Here is a 15,438-nt window from a genome sequence, read left to right on the forward strand (position 1 = left end):
AGAGAGACCGGGCAGGCGCCGTGTTATGTGGTGGAGCGCACGATGTCCCCAGTGCGGGTGCATAGTGCTGTGGCATGATTTACAGACACTTGAAAGTGAGGCGATGGGTTACGAAAACGTCTATAGTTACAGATTGGTAGCCCCGATTTGAAATCCGCCTTTTTCTATGAAGAGCAGAGAAGCAGGGGAAGACCGTTGTTTGGGAAGGTTGAAGAACAAGTGCGTTTGTAGTTACAAAAACAGCTGTACCGTAAGTTCCGTATGGAATATTTTGATTCTGCACACAGCTATGAATAGCAGAGAAGTAGACGAATATCCCATTCACTCTATCGTCTTGTCTAACTTGTTGCAGTATTGGTCAAAATAGACACTGCTTGCCAAACTGTTACAGAAACTGATGTTGGTGCTGTTACTTAAACTCCTGTAACTTTTGATGCGAATATCATTTTTGCCTCCAAACTCCAGATTTGAGTAGCAGAGAAGTAGACGAAGCTGGAACACTTGACAAGTCTTGTCTAAGTGGTTGAAAAGTGGATTCATTAACTGATTTGTGTCAAAAATTGCTTGTTTTCACTTACAAATAATGTCAATTTGAAGTGAAGATGTCACAATGGGGCACCTGATTTTCTTGAGAGAGCCAATGAAAGTGGAAGGAGGACATAAAGAGGACAAGAAAGTGAAAAACGTAAACAGTATAACAGATATCAAAAATTCTATACAAACAACTTGATCGAGACCGTTGCGAATTTGTTGATATTGGAACGGCATTTCTAGCTTAAAAGGTGTAGGAGGAGTGTCTCCTCATGATTTTGGCCCTGCAGCGTCTGCGAGTATCCTAGCCAACTGTTCCTTTTTGGAATATCAGAATTGACACAGAGAGCTGTTAGTGAAGAGCAGGTGAGGGGTTTCTTAAATCGCTCTCCCTCGAGAACGGTAGACCCAATTTTAAAGGCGTTTCTGCCCTTGAGAAGCAGAGAAGTAGAGGAAGATTTTATGCCAAACTATGTTTGTGCAACTGCTTGTTTAGTGGTCAAAACAATAGTTGTTTGGGAAAGTAATAAATTGCCTTGCTGCTGGCATGAATTACAGACACTTGAAAGTGAGGCGATGGGTTATGAAAACAGCTATAGTTACAGATTATTAGAACATTTGCTATCTAACTGGGAGTCTCCTGAGTGAAAAAAATAGTTCTTCAAAGGTAAATGATTTAAGGGGTGATAAGGTTTTGTAAGTCGCTCTGGATAAGAGCGTCTGCTAAATGACTTAAATGTAAATGTAAATGTTTTGAAAAAAAGTTCACATTTTCAACTTTTTACTTCCTATGAAATCATATTGCAAATGGACAAAACATATGCCTTATGCACAAGTAAAAAAAAATATAAAAAATAATGATAATAAAATTGGACAAAAGTATATTCATACAGTTCTTACACATGTGTAATTGACAAAAAATCGAAAGAATTTCGAAAAACGGTCCAGAAAGCACTTTTTTAAGGGGGTAAAAAGTTTTAGATTTTTTTTTCTTCACTTTTTCAAAGTTTTACTTTTGGATTTTGACTTGTGTTACATTTGCAATATGAAAAACCAAGGTGGATCGCACTCGCCACCGGTTGGATTTTTAAAGTGTTACACCTGGCATTTGCCATATGGCATTTGCAATCAACTTTGAACGAAACGACGCCGGATTGAGTGGTATTGGACACCGTGTATATGGTTTGTCCAGTGCCAATGACTTCCCATTCATTTTTGTCCATTTCAGGGGGGGGGGTGTTCCCTTACAATTATTTAACTTGGGTCAAATGTTTCGGGTAACCTTCCACAACCTTCCCACAATAAGATAGGTGAATTTTGGCCCATTCCTCCTGAAAGAGCTGATGTGACTGAGTCAGGTTTGTAGGCCTCCTTGCTGGCACATGCTTTTTCAGTTCTGCCCACAGATTTTCTATTTGATTGAGGGGCTTTGTGATGGCCACCCCAATACCTTGACTTTGTTGTCCTTAAGCCATTTTGCCACAACTTTGGAAGTGTGTTTGGGGTCATTGTCCATTTGGAAGACTCATGTGCGACCAAGCTTTAACTTCCTGACTGATGTCTTGAGATGTTGCTTCAATATATCCACATAATTTTCCTACCTCATGATGCCATCTATGTTGTGAAGTTCCCCAGTCCTTCCTGCAAAAAAGCACCCCCACATCATGATGCGGCCACCCCCGTGCTTCATGGTTGGGATGGTGTTCTTCGGCTTGCAAGCATCCCCCTTTTTCCTCCAAACATAAGGATGGTAATTATGGCCAAACAGTTCTATTTTTGTTTCATCAGACCAGAAGACATTTCTCCAAAAAGTACGATCTTTGTTCCCATGTGCAGTTGCATACCATAGTCTGGCTTTTTTATGACAGTTTTGGAGCAGTGTCTTCTTCCTTGCTGAGCGGCCTTTCAGGTTATGTCGATATAGGACTCGTTTTATTGTGCATTTAGATAATTTTGTACCCGTTTCCTCCAGCTTCTTCCCAAGGGCCTTTGCTGTTGTTCTGGGATTGATTTGCACTTTCGCACCAAAGTACATTTATCTCTAGGAGACAGAACGTGTCTCCTTCCTGAGCGGTATGACGGCTGCATTATCCCTTGGTGCTTATACTTGCGTACTATGGTTTGTACAGATGAACGTGGAATCTTCAGGTGTTTGGAAATTGCTCCCAAGGATGAACCAGACTTGTGGAGATCTACAATTATTTTTCCTGAGGTCTTTTCCCATGATGTCAAGCAAAGAGGCATTGGGTTTGAAGGTAGGCCTTGAAATACATCCACAGGTACACCTCCAATTGACTCAAATTATGTCAATTAGCCTGTCAGAAGCTTGTAAAGCCATGACATAATTTTCTGGAATTTTCAAAGCTGTTTAACTTAGTGTTTGTAAACTTCTGACCCACTGGAATTGTGATACAGTGAGTTAGTAAACAATTGTGGGAAAAATGACTTGTCATGTACAAAGTAGATATCCTAACCGACTTGCCAAAACAATAGTTTGTTAACAAGAAATTTGTGGAGTGGTTGAAAGGTTTTATTGACTCCAACCTAAGTGTATGTAAACTTCTGACTTCAACCTCAAGTATTCACATCCCTTAGCTTTGGCACTTCAAATTGAGTTCAGTTGCACCAAATTTCCTTTGGTCATCCTTAAGATGTGACTACAACTTGATTGGAGTCCACATGTGGCCAATTCAATTATTTGGACATGATTTAGAAAGAAAGACACCTTTCTAGATAAGGTTCCACAGTTGACAATGCATGTTAGGGCAGAAAGCATAAAAAAACATGAGCTGGCGCACACCCAGAACAATAGTTTGTGTGGAGGTGCTGTCCAACGGCGAATAAACTATAAACTATCAAAACAAAGAAAGTCGCACACCCCATGTATAATCCTCCAGCAATTGAATGGGTATTTACCAATGTTTTGGCATCACCATACCATGAAATCCAAGGAACTGTCTGTATATTTCCGAGATGGAATTGTGATGAGGCATATATCTGAGGAAGGGTATAAAATCATTTCTAGTGTTGAACGTTTCCTAGAACATAATGGTCTCCATCATTGGGAAATGGAAAAAATATGGAACTACCCAGACTCTGGTGCCTGGTGCTGGTCGTCCGGCCAAACTGAGCAACCAGGCTGGAAGGACCTTGGTTAGGTAGGTGACCAAGAACCCAATGACCACTCTGACAAAACTGTTTATCTGTTTATCGTTGTCTCTGATTGGGGATCCTATTTAGGTTGAAATTTCCATTTTGGTTTTGTGGGTTATTGTCTAGTTGCATGTCAGCACTCGTGTTTATAGCTTCACGTTTGTGTTGTTATTTTGTTAGTTTGTTTTAGTGTTCTTTGTTTAAATAAAGAACAATGTATTCATCTCACGCTGCGCCTTGGTCTCCTCGTTATGACGAACGTAACAGAATAACCCACCAAACCAGGACCAAGCAGCGTGAAAAGAAGGAACAGTACTTAATTGGGGAAATGGACCTGGGAGGAGATATTAGATAGAGCAGGACCCTGGACACAGCCGTGGGAGTATCACCGTCCTAAGGAGGAGTTAGAGGCGGCAAAAGTGGAACGGCGATACTACGAGGATAAATACAGGAGAATAGAGGAACAGCAATGTTATGAAGGTACACGGCTAGCATGGAAGTTCGAGAGGCAGCCCCAAGACATTTTTTGGGGGTGGCACACGAGGAGATTGCATGAGTCAAGTAGGAGACCTGAGCCAACTCCTCATGCTTACTGTTGGGAGCGTGTAAATGGTCAGGCACTGTGTTATGCAGAGATGTGCATGGTGTATCCAGAATGGGCATCCAGCCAGGACGTATTGAGCGAGCTCTATGTTATGGATCTCCAATGCGTCTCCACGGTCCAGTGTATCCTGTGCCTCCTCCCCGCACTCACCCTGAGGTGCGTGTCACCAGCCCAGTACCACCAGTGCCAACACCAAGCACCAGGCTTCCTGTGTGCCTCCAGGGTCCAGCACTCCCTGTCCCTCTTCCCCGCACTCCCTCTGAGGTGCGTTTCCCCAGCCCGGTACCAACAGTACCGGCACCACGCATCAGGCCTCCAGTGCGCCTCCAAGGTCCAGTACGCCCTGTTCCTGCTCCTCGCACCCACCCTGATGTGCGTGTCCCCAGTCCGGTACCAGCAGTGCCAGCACCACGCACCAGGCCTACTGTGCACCTCGGCAGTCCAGAGCGTCCGGCGACAGTACCCAGTCCGGAGCGTCCGGCGACAGTACCCAGTCCGGAACGTCCGGCGACAGTACCCAGTCCTGAGCGTCCGGTGACAGTTCACAGTCCGGAACCTCCAACGACGGGCCACAGTCTGGAACCGCCAACGACAGGTCACAGTCCGGAACATCCAGCGACGGGCCACAGTCCGGAACATCCAGCGACGGGCCACAGTCCGGGGCCTCCAGCGACGGGCCACAGTCCGGGGCCTCCAGCGACGGGCCACAGTCCAGAACATCCAGCGACGATCCACGCAGCGAGGGTTCCCAGCCCGGGGCCTACGGCGAGGATCTGCAGTCCAGAGTCTTTTGTGGGTTATTATGATTTTCCCCCCATGAAACCATTATTCTCGGTCCAGGAAAAGCAAGAAACAAAGTCCTTTTTAACAAAAGGCTAAGCTGTGTTCCAATATATTTCACTTGTGATTTTCATGAATAGGAATATTTTCTAGGAAGATGTATGTCATTTGCGTAATGCTAATAAGTGTCAGATGATGACAACGGTCTCGTTCACAGGATGGAGTGTCACTAGAGGTTAAAGCTTCCCATTTAAATACGATAATGTTTTACAACCCGGTAGTAGGAAACAGCTGTGATCAGAGTTTGATCCTACAATCATTTTCTTTCAAGGAGATACTTTACAGTTTGTGATGTACATTGTCTTCTCACCTAGAACAGTGAACACTGTAAAAGTCTGCCTTTTGCGTACTGCATTTCAATGAACATTTCCAGCATGTGTTGTGCGTGAGCCTTTCCGTCTGCGATTTGTTACGAGACTGTCTGGGTGAGGCATTGAGTTACCATTGCCTTCCACTTTGATAGGTAATCCCAATGGAATGAGCCTGGCCCGCTTGATCAAGTAGCAGCGAGTCTCATAGAGTGAGCAGATTCACCAGGGGGCCGTGCTGAATGAAAAAAAAAACTCTCATTCCTCCAGAACCGGGGCAATTTGTATTGTGATTAAGTAGACAGTGAAATGCATTGCAGTCGTATGGTAATTGCACAGGGCCCAAGATGAGCACCACGTACATACAAACAAGTGAAGAAGAATGAACATGCACACTCAGCGGGCGTATTGTGAGATATCTGACAGATGCTTTTTTTTCTAACCATGAAAGACAACAGTCACATAATGACGTGTCTGTTTTTTTTCTGATAAAGAAAAAGCTCTTCTTTCTTTAACACTTAAATTGCTGTCTTGTCTTCAAACTATTTGATTATGCTTTATCAACATGATGGAAATGGCAAGAAAAAAAACGTACAGTATCAGCAGATATGTGAATTCAGTTACCAAAGCACTTTTGTGCATTTTTGTTTTTGAAATAGTAGAATTGCTCATGCATGATTATGCAAGTTTTGCAATGCAGGATAAAATCGACAAAGAGCAGTTTGCATGGTTTATGTAGTCGTAATTCCACCAATTCCGCTCATTCCATTTTCAAGTGCTCTTACAGTATGTATTATTGTTGTTCATTATGTGCTTCTACTGAACACATTACATTGACCTGCACAGAGGGAGTGTCATTTTATTTGTCGCCAGAAGGGGAAGACAGAGACAGTGTTATGTACTTTCCCTCTGTAAACTGATCCACTATTACTCATTGATTGGAAACGCTGCCACACTTTTAGGCTTTCTCCTCGCCTTACCGATCATGAATTCCTAAATACCATTTGACCAGTTATTGAGGACATTTCATAAACAGAGCAGAGAAATTGTTCATTGTAGTTAGATCTGTCAGCTGTTTAGCTTACTAATTACACAAACGTTCATAGGGCCGTATCCCTCATTAATTTCGGTTTGACCTCACAAAGCGAAAAACGATCTGATGTAAAATCTCTGTAACATCCCTTTTGTGGGCTGGTGTAAAATGTAACCTTCTTAGGGCTCTGCAACCTTGCTGTGTGAGCATGGAGCATGGTATCTGTATTCCCCAACAAAGCGTATCGATCACTTAGTACTGTATAGGGGCAGCTGGAGCACTGAGTAGTCACCAAGGTCTGCACTGAAGGCTTTGCTTGCAGCATGTGGTATTGACAGTACAGTACATTCCCGTTGGCAGTCTAGATGCTGAGCTATGTGTCTATGTGTGATGATGAGCGGGAAAGGGGATTGGTCAGAGTAATTCATCTCCTGCATTTGAGCTCCATGAGCACGGTAGCATGTGACACCACACAGGAGCCAGTAGGCGCAGTAACCTGGTCATATGAGAAGAACTCAACGAACGACTCGGGGAGCAAGGAACCAGAATGCTTCCATCACCTTGACATCACCACTTTCCGACTCGACTGTTCCCATACCATGTGACCTCATTCATAGGAAGCGTTGATGCTCAGCGGAAAGCACTACACCCTAGTCACCATCTATCTGTCTGCCCACTGAGGACCAGGCACTGGGAGTGTCTCTGTGGTTGGAGGTTGGCTGCTGCTGGCTCTTTCTCAGCCGGTCCAGCTATTATATCGCACAGTCCTCTGGTTGACTCCTCCACTCTGCCACTTGAGAGGGCAAGAGATTAGGAGCCGCTCCTTCTCACACTGATTCCAGACGACTCTGGTCTCGGCGGGGCCGGTAGACACTGCCGCCCCACAGGACATAGCAAATGTGTAATGCCAGCAGAACGAGAAGCAGCAGCAATGACTTCATCTTTTTCCATTGCTGTATTTTGCAGTTGTACTGTACTGCGCTCCCAGAGCTCTAACTGTCCCTCCACTTTCTCTCGCTCTCTGAGAAGGGCAGTTTTTCTGTTGATTTTAATAATTAGCAGTTTCGCCACAAGACTTAAAAGATGTGTTTACTCTTTTGATATTTCAGATGGGTTGTACGATTTCATTTCAAAACATTATACATTAAATCACACCAAATGATATGATAACAACAAAGTGTTGTTACAGTGTGTACAGTACTTTTATCTTTGTTATGTGGACACCAGCATGTGAACTCAGATTGAACTTTCCCTAACTGAATATCCAAGGCAAAATTCAGTCTTTTCTTGTTGTTTTATTTTCCTCTCCAGTCCTCCAACGGCTGTATAAATTCAAAAGAAAATCAACACAAACTCTGCCTTTGCATTAAAAGAAAGCAAACAAGTAGAAGAAACACAGACACACTATTTTCCCAAACCCCATGTTAGCGGGTTCGCAAACACCATTGCCCGGAGTGTGTTCTCGTGTGGAAGCTTGAGATCAGTATACTGGCCCTCCAGTCAGCCTTGGGATCCAGGCTGAAGAGAAAAACAACATTAAATGCTCTTCCTTCTCCTCAGAGGGAGACAGAGCTCACCTTGCTACCTACAGTGAGCCTGAGCAGCCTGCGAGGATAAAATTGCCTTTTGTGGAAGCATTCATTCAGATGTGTACCGTGCTGTCTCAAGCATCACTCTGAACTCATCTTCCCACTGCTCTCTCTCTCTCTCCCCCATCCCAGCTCCCCAGCCCCTTCTTCCAACTGCTCTAAGAATAAGTAATTCCCTGCAACTCCCTTTCCCTTTAACCTTTCTGCGCACGGAACCCGCTAGTGGGCTGAAATTCCACAACATACGGTGCTCGCTACATAAATAGTCATATTAAACATTCATGAAAATACAAGTGTCTCACATGTATCGAAAGCCTATAATCTTGCTAATCCAACTGCGTTGTCAGACTTTTAAAAGGATTTACTGCGAAAGAATGAGATGTGATTATCTGAGCATAGAGCCCCATAAAAAATAATAATTTTAAAACAGCACAGGGGTAACATAATCACAAACTGCATTAAAATAAATTGTTTACCTTTGACGATCTTCATCTGTTTGCAATTCCAATGCTCATTGTTACACAATGAATGATCTTTTGTTTGATAAAATCTGTTTTTATAGCCTAACACGAAACATTTTGTGAACCGCTTGTGTAGTGAATTCCGTTTCATTCCATTTTCGACGACACATTCCAGGTAAATCACCCACACAGAACGTGACTTTTCCAGTCATGTTTGGTTTCACTGCAATCAACTGGTTTGTTTGTAACACAATCAAACCTGATGTGCCATTTCGCGGGACGTATTGACTGAAAGAAACCGATTTGAAGACAACAAGTAATGACATCATTGTGCACCAATGATTTGTTTCGTTGATTGACTGTCTTTTAATGTTAGAGATCGGGCTACTTTTTTCAACATTCTGTTAAAAATTGCGCAACATTTCAATGTCCTGCTACTCATGCCAGGAATATAGTATATGCATATGATTAGTATGTGTGCATAGAAAACACTCTGAAGTTTCTAAAACTGGTTAAATGATGTATGTGACTATAACAGAACGTGTTTCGTGGTCAAATTCACAAGGAAACCTGATCACAAAATCGACGAAGAAAAAATCAATCCGCCAGTCTCTGTATTGTCTATTGCAAGGTATAATAGATAACGATGGGCTTACAGTTCCTACAGCTTCCACACGATGTCGCCAGTGTTGTGATTTCTATGCAGCTAAATCCTTGGTCATATGAGTAATAGGCACAGCCTTTCGTCGGGTACACAGCAGGAAGAAATGGAAGGGGGAAAGTGGACTACGTTTTCCAAACGTGTTTCTATTGAATACAGATCGCTCCGTGATCAATTTGATCGTTTATTAACGTTTACTAATACCTAAAGTTGGATTACAGAAATAGTTTGAAGTGTTTTGTCAAAGTTTATAGGCAACTCTTTTAATTTAAAAAAATAACGTTGCGTTTATAAACAGTGTTTTTCCTGGATCCACACAGTCTTCATAACTGGACATTTTGGGTATACAAGGACCGATTTAATCGAAAAAAAGACCCAAATGTGATGTTTATGGGACATATAGGAGTGCCAACAAAGAAGCTCGTCAAAGGTAATGAATGTTTTATATTTTATTTCTGCGTTTTGTGTAGCGCCGGCTACGCTAATTCTTTTGTTTACGTCCCCTTCAGGTATTTCGGGGTGTTGCATGCTATCAGATAATAGCTTCTCATGCTTTCGCCGAAAAGCATTTTAAAAATCTGACTTGTTGGCTAGATTCACAACGAGTGTAGCTTGAATTGAGTACCCTGCATGTGTGTTTTAATGAACGTTTGAGTTTTAACGAGAGCTATTAGCATTTGGCGTAGCACATTTGCATTTATTGTTGGCAAGGTGGGACGCTTGCCCAGAGAGGTTAACCCAATGACCACTGATCATCTTGAAATCTAGCTGGGTAGATAGCCAATGAGCTGAGCTAAATGGCAATACGCCATGTTTATGTGTTGCAAGACCAACCCATGTAGTAAGCTCCAGCGTAAAGAGAGTCATGCGCTATTGAATTTTCATATCGGAAGAAGCTACGCATATTGCCCACTGTATTGTTTGGTGACTGCGCAGATTCAGCTGTTTATATATCAATCATTATGGCAACTAAGTCAGGGAAAGCTAAATCTAAGTCTAGATACACAGATGTACACACAACTTTAGAATAAATTGATTGGGAAGGTGAGACAGAGATTGTTGTAGGACGCTTCATTTAGCAATTGTTGAGGAATATTTTTTGAACGGGAGAGGACATCGTTTTGGACTGTTAAGTTCTTATCATGCTAATGCCCTTGTTTGAAATTAATAATATAAAATGTTATTTTTTATTTATATTCGAAGCAATATATAAACATGTAATGTCATGAAATGTGAGATGCGTGTGTCTGCCACCCCACCCCAACCCACATGAAATTTGAGGCTGTTGAGTGGAGTGCAGGACCACATCAATGGCCAAATTGAAATGGAGACAGTAGATACAGCTGGTCTGTTGTAATATAATAAAGACAGTAATATAATAAGGACAGTAGATCTAGCTGGTTTGTCATAATATAATAGAGACAGTAGATCTAGCTGAAATGTCATAATATAAAAGAGACAGTAGATCTAGCTGGTTTGTCATAATATAAAAGAGACAGTAGATCTAGCAGGTAATAATAATATAATAATATATTCAACCTTCAACTCTCTATATATATCTGTTTATTATACCTTTTGATACAGGGCTCATATGTGAAACTATTCTAACTGAACATTTTCTTTCACAGTGACACTGACTCCGAATGGAAGTCTTATCCTGTGTGAATTTAATTATGCTCTCTCTAATTCTCTCTTTCTATCTCTCGGAGGACCTGAGCCCTAGGACCATGCGTCAGGACTACCTGGCATGATGACTCCTTGCTGTCCCCAGGCCTTGCCGCTGTTCCAGTTTCAACTGTTCTGCCTGCGGCTATGGAACCCTAAACTGTTCATTTTTACTCTTGAGGTGCTGTCCTGTTGCACCCTCTACAACCACTGTGATCTCCACCCGGCACAGCCAGAAGAGGACTGGACAAACCTCATAGCCTGGTTCCTCTCTAGGTTTCTTCCTAGGTTTTTTTGCTTAGGGAGTTTTTCCTAGCCACCGTGCTTCTACACCTGCATTGCTTGCTGTTTAGGGTTTTAGGCTGGGGCTATATAAATAGATTTGATTTGATAGAGGACTGAGGGTCATCCAAATATTGAATGTTACACATGTTATTTTGTAAATGTATATATATATTTTTTCGTATTTTTTAATCAATAATTATTATTTTTTCCATTATTTATTTATTTCATTTACTTTTCTCAATTTTTTGGGGGGGGTGTGTGTTAGAATACCATTTTGGCATTTTGTATATAGTTATTTGTTTCAAAATGTATACCTTCACCAATTTGGCCACTTGGGTACATTTGGGCTACTTGTGTGGGACACCTGGGTGACTTCGTGATAAATATCATGCAAGCACACTCATTTTGGAAGTTATCATTCTGAAACTTTGCACAAGTACTGTTGCCCTCTTATATTTTTCACTGAAATTGTCCCCATCATCCTATCTGAATGTTTGTGTCACGCCCTGGTTGTAATATATTGTGTTTGTCAGGCCAGGGTGTGACATGGGTTTATTGTGGTGTGTTTTGTCTTGGGGTTTTGTGGGGTGTTGGGTTTGTGGCTTAGTGGGGTTATCTAGCAAGGTCTATGGCTGTCTGGAGTGGTTCTCAATCAGAGGCAGGTGTGTATCGTTGTCTCTGATTGGGAACCATATTTAGGCAGCCATATTCTTTGAGTATTTCGTGGGTTATTGTTCCTGTCTCTGTGTTTGTTGTCACCAGATAGGCTGTATAGGTTTTCACGTTCCGTTTGTTGTTTTTGTATTGTTTGTGTTTTTTCATCGTTATTAAACATGTCTCAAAAATACCACGCTGCATTTTGGTCCGCTTCTCCTTCAACAGACGAACGCCGTTACAGAATCACCCACCACAACAGGACCAAGCAGCGTGTCAACAGGCAGGAGCCGCAGGAGAAGCAACAACGGCAGCAGGAGCAACAAAATGAGGAAGGGACATGGGAGGACGACTTGTTCGGAGAAGGACCCTGGGATCAGCCTGGAGAATATCGCCGCCCAAAAGAAGAACTGGAGGCGGCGAAAGCTGAGAGGCGCTGGTATTGAGGCAGCACGGCGACGCGGATGGAAGCCTGAGAGTCAGCCCCAAAAAATTTTATGGGGGGAGGCTCACAGGGAGTATGGCGACGCTAGGTATGAGACCTACGCCAACTTCCTGTGGTTACCGGGGGGCTAGAGAGACCGGGCAGGCACCGTGTTATGCTGTGGTGCGCACATTGTCTCCAGTGCGGGTGCATAGCCCGGTGCGGTATATTCCAGCTCCGCGTATCGGCCGGGCTAGAGTGAGCGTCGAGCAAAATGCCATGAAGCCGGCTCTACGCATCTGGTCCCCAGTGCTTCTCCTTGGGCTGGCTTACATGGCACCAGCCTTGCGCACGGTGTCCCCGGTTCGCCTACATAGGCCAGTGCGGGCTATTCCACCTCGCCGCACTGGCAGAGCGACCGGGAGTATTCAACCAGGAAAGGTTGGGCAGGCTCGGTGCTCAAGAACTCCACTACGCCTGCACGGTCCGGTCTACCCAGTACCACCTTCACACACCAGCCCTCCGGTGGCAGCTCCCCGCACCAGGCTTCCTGTGCGTGTCCTCGGCCCAGTAACACCAGTGCCAGCACCACGCATTAGGCCTACAGTGCGCCTCGCCTCTCCAGTGCTGCCGGAGCCTTCCTCCTCTCCTGCGCTGCCAGAGTCTCCCGCCTGTTCAGCGCTGCCCGAGCCTTCCTCCTCTCCTGCGCTGTTGGAGTCTCCCGCCTGTTCAGCGCTACCAGAGCCTTCCTCCTCTACAGCGCTGCTGGAGTCTCCTGCCTGTTCAGCGCAGCCAGAGCTGACAGCCTGAATGGAGTAGTCAGAGCTGTCAGTCTACATGGAGCAGCCAGAGCCGCCAGTCAGCATGGAGCAGCCAGATCCGTCAGTCTGCCAGGATCCGCCAGTCAGCCAGACTTCCAGATCCGCCAGTCAGCCAGACTCTTCCAGATCCGCCAGTCAGCCAGATTCTTCCAGATCTGCCAGTCAACCAGACTCTTCCAGATCCGCCAGTCAACCAGACTCTTCCAGAAACCCGCCAGTCAGCCAGGATCTCCCAGAACCGCCAGCCAGCCAGGATCTGCCAGATCCAACTACCTGCCTGAGCTTCCTCTCAGTGCTGGGCTTCCTCTCAGTGCTGGGCTTCCTCTCAGTGCTGGGCTTCCTCTCAGTGCCGGGCTTCCTCTCAGTGCCGGGCTTCCTCTCAGTGCCGGGCTTCCTCTCAGTGCCGAGCTTCCTCTCAGTGCCGAGCTTCCCCTCAGTGCCGAGCTTCCCCTCAGTGCCGAGCTTCCCCTCAGTCCCGAGCTACTCATCAGTCCCGAGCTACTCCTCAGTCCCGAGCTACTCCTCAGTCCCGAGCTGCCCCTCAGTTCAGTGGGGTTCTGGGTGAGGACTACTAGGCCATGGTCGGCGGCGAGGGTGGACTATCATAGGACGCGAGGAGGAGGGATTAAGACATTTATTGAGTGGGGTCCACGTCCCGCGCCGGAGCTGCCACCATGGACAGACGCCCACCCGGACCCTCCCCTATTGTTTTGCTGTGCGTCCAGGAGTCCGCACCTTAGGGGGGGGGGGGTTCTGTTACGCCCTGGTCGTAATATATTGTGTTTGTCTTCATTTATTTGGTCAGGCCAGGGTGTGACATGGGTTTATTGTGGTGTGTTTTGTCTTGGGGTTTTGTGGGGTGTTGGGTGTTGGGTGTGTGGCTTAGTGGGGTTATCTAGCAAGGTCTATGGCTGTCTGGTTCTCAATCAGAGGCAGGTGTGTATCGTTGTCTCTGATTGGGAACCATATTTAGGCAGCCATATTCTTTGAGTATTTCGTGGGTGATTGTTCCTGTCTCTGTGTTTGTTGTCACCAGATAGGCTGTATATGTTTTCACGTTCCGTTTGTTGTTTTTGTATTGTTCGTGTTTTTTCATCGTTATTAAACATGTCTCAAAAATACCACGCTGCAATTTGGTCCGCTTCTCCTTCACCAGACGAGAACCGTTACAGTTTGTTCATTTTAAAGATGATACAAAAAGAAAAACTTATGTTTTTTTCATTGTTTTATCTAAACCAGATCTATTGTGTATTATTCTCCTTCATTCAATGGTACCAATAATATGCATATCCTTGGTTCTGTGCCTGAGCTACAGGCTGTTAGATTTGGGTATGTCTTCAGGCGGAAATTGCACAAAGTAGGGGGGGAGCTGCAAGAGGGTAACAGTGTACAAAGAAAGGCTAGATGTATACAGAATGGAGTCATCTGCGTAAAGGTGGATCAAAGAATCACCCACAGCAAGAGCAACATCATTGATATATACAGAGAAAAGTGTCGGGCCGAGAATTGAACCGTGTCACCCCCATAGGCCCGGACAACAGGCCCTCCGATTTGACACACTCTGAGAAGTAGTTAGTGAACCAGGTGAGGCAGTCATTAAAGAAACCAAAGCTGTCGAGTATGCCAATAAGAATACGGAGTCAAAAGCCTTGACCAGGTCGACGGAGATGATTGCACAGTACTGTCTTTTATCAATGGCTGTTATATCGTTTAGGACCTTGTGCGTGGCTGAGGTGCACCCGTGACCAGCTCAGAAACAGGATTACGTAGCGGAGAAGGTACGGTGGGATTCGAAATGGTCAGTGATCTGTTTGTTCACTTTGCTTTCAAAGACTTTAGAGAGGCAGGGCAGGATGGATATAGGTCTATAATAGTTTGGGTCTCGAGTGTCTCCTCCTTTAAAGAAGAGGATGACTGCGGCCACTTTCCAATCTTTAGGAAATTGCAGATGACATGAAAGAGAGGTTGAACAGACTAGTAATAGGGGTAGCATCTATCGCAGGAGGATAGTTTTAGGAAGAGAGGGTGCAGATTGTCTAGCCCAGCTAATTGGTAGGGATCCAGATTTTGCAGCTCTATCAGAACATCAGCTGTCTGGATTTGAGTGAAGGACAAGGGGGGGGGGGGTTAGTGAGGGTTCGGCAAGTTGCTGCGGGGGGTGCAGAGCTGTTGGCCGGCGTTGGGGTATCCAGGTGGAAAGCATGGCCAGCCATAGAGAAATGCTTCTTTAAATTCTCGATTATCGTGGATTTATTGGTGGTGACAGTGTTTTCTAGTCTCAGTGCAGTGGGCAGCTGGGAGGAGGTGTTCTTATTCTCCATGGACTTTAGTGTCCCAAAACCTTTTGGAATTAGAGCAGCAGGATGCAAATTTCTGTTTGAAAAAGATTGGAAAGCAAAGGATAACTGC

Source organism: Oncorhynchus masou, chromosome 32 (genome assembly GCF_036934945.1).
Source record: "Oncorhynchus masou masou isolate Uvic2021 chromosome 32, UVic_Omas_1.1, whole genome shotgun sequence".
Lineage (NCBI taxonomy): Eukaryota > Metazoa > Chordata > Actinopteri > Salmoniformes > Salmonidae > Oncorhynchus > Oncorhynchus masou.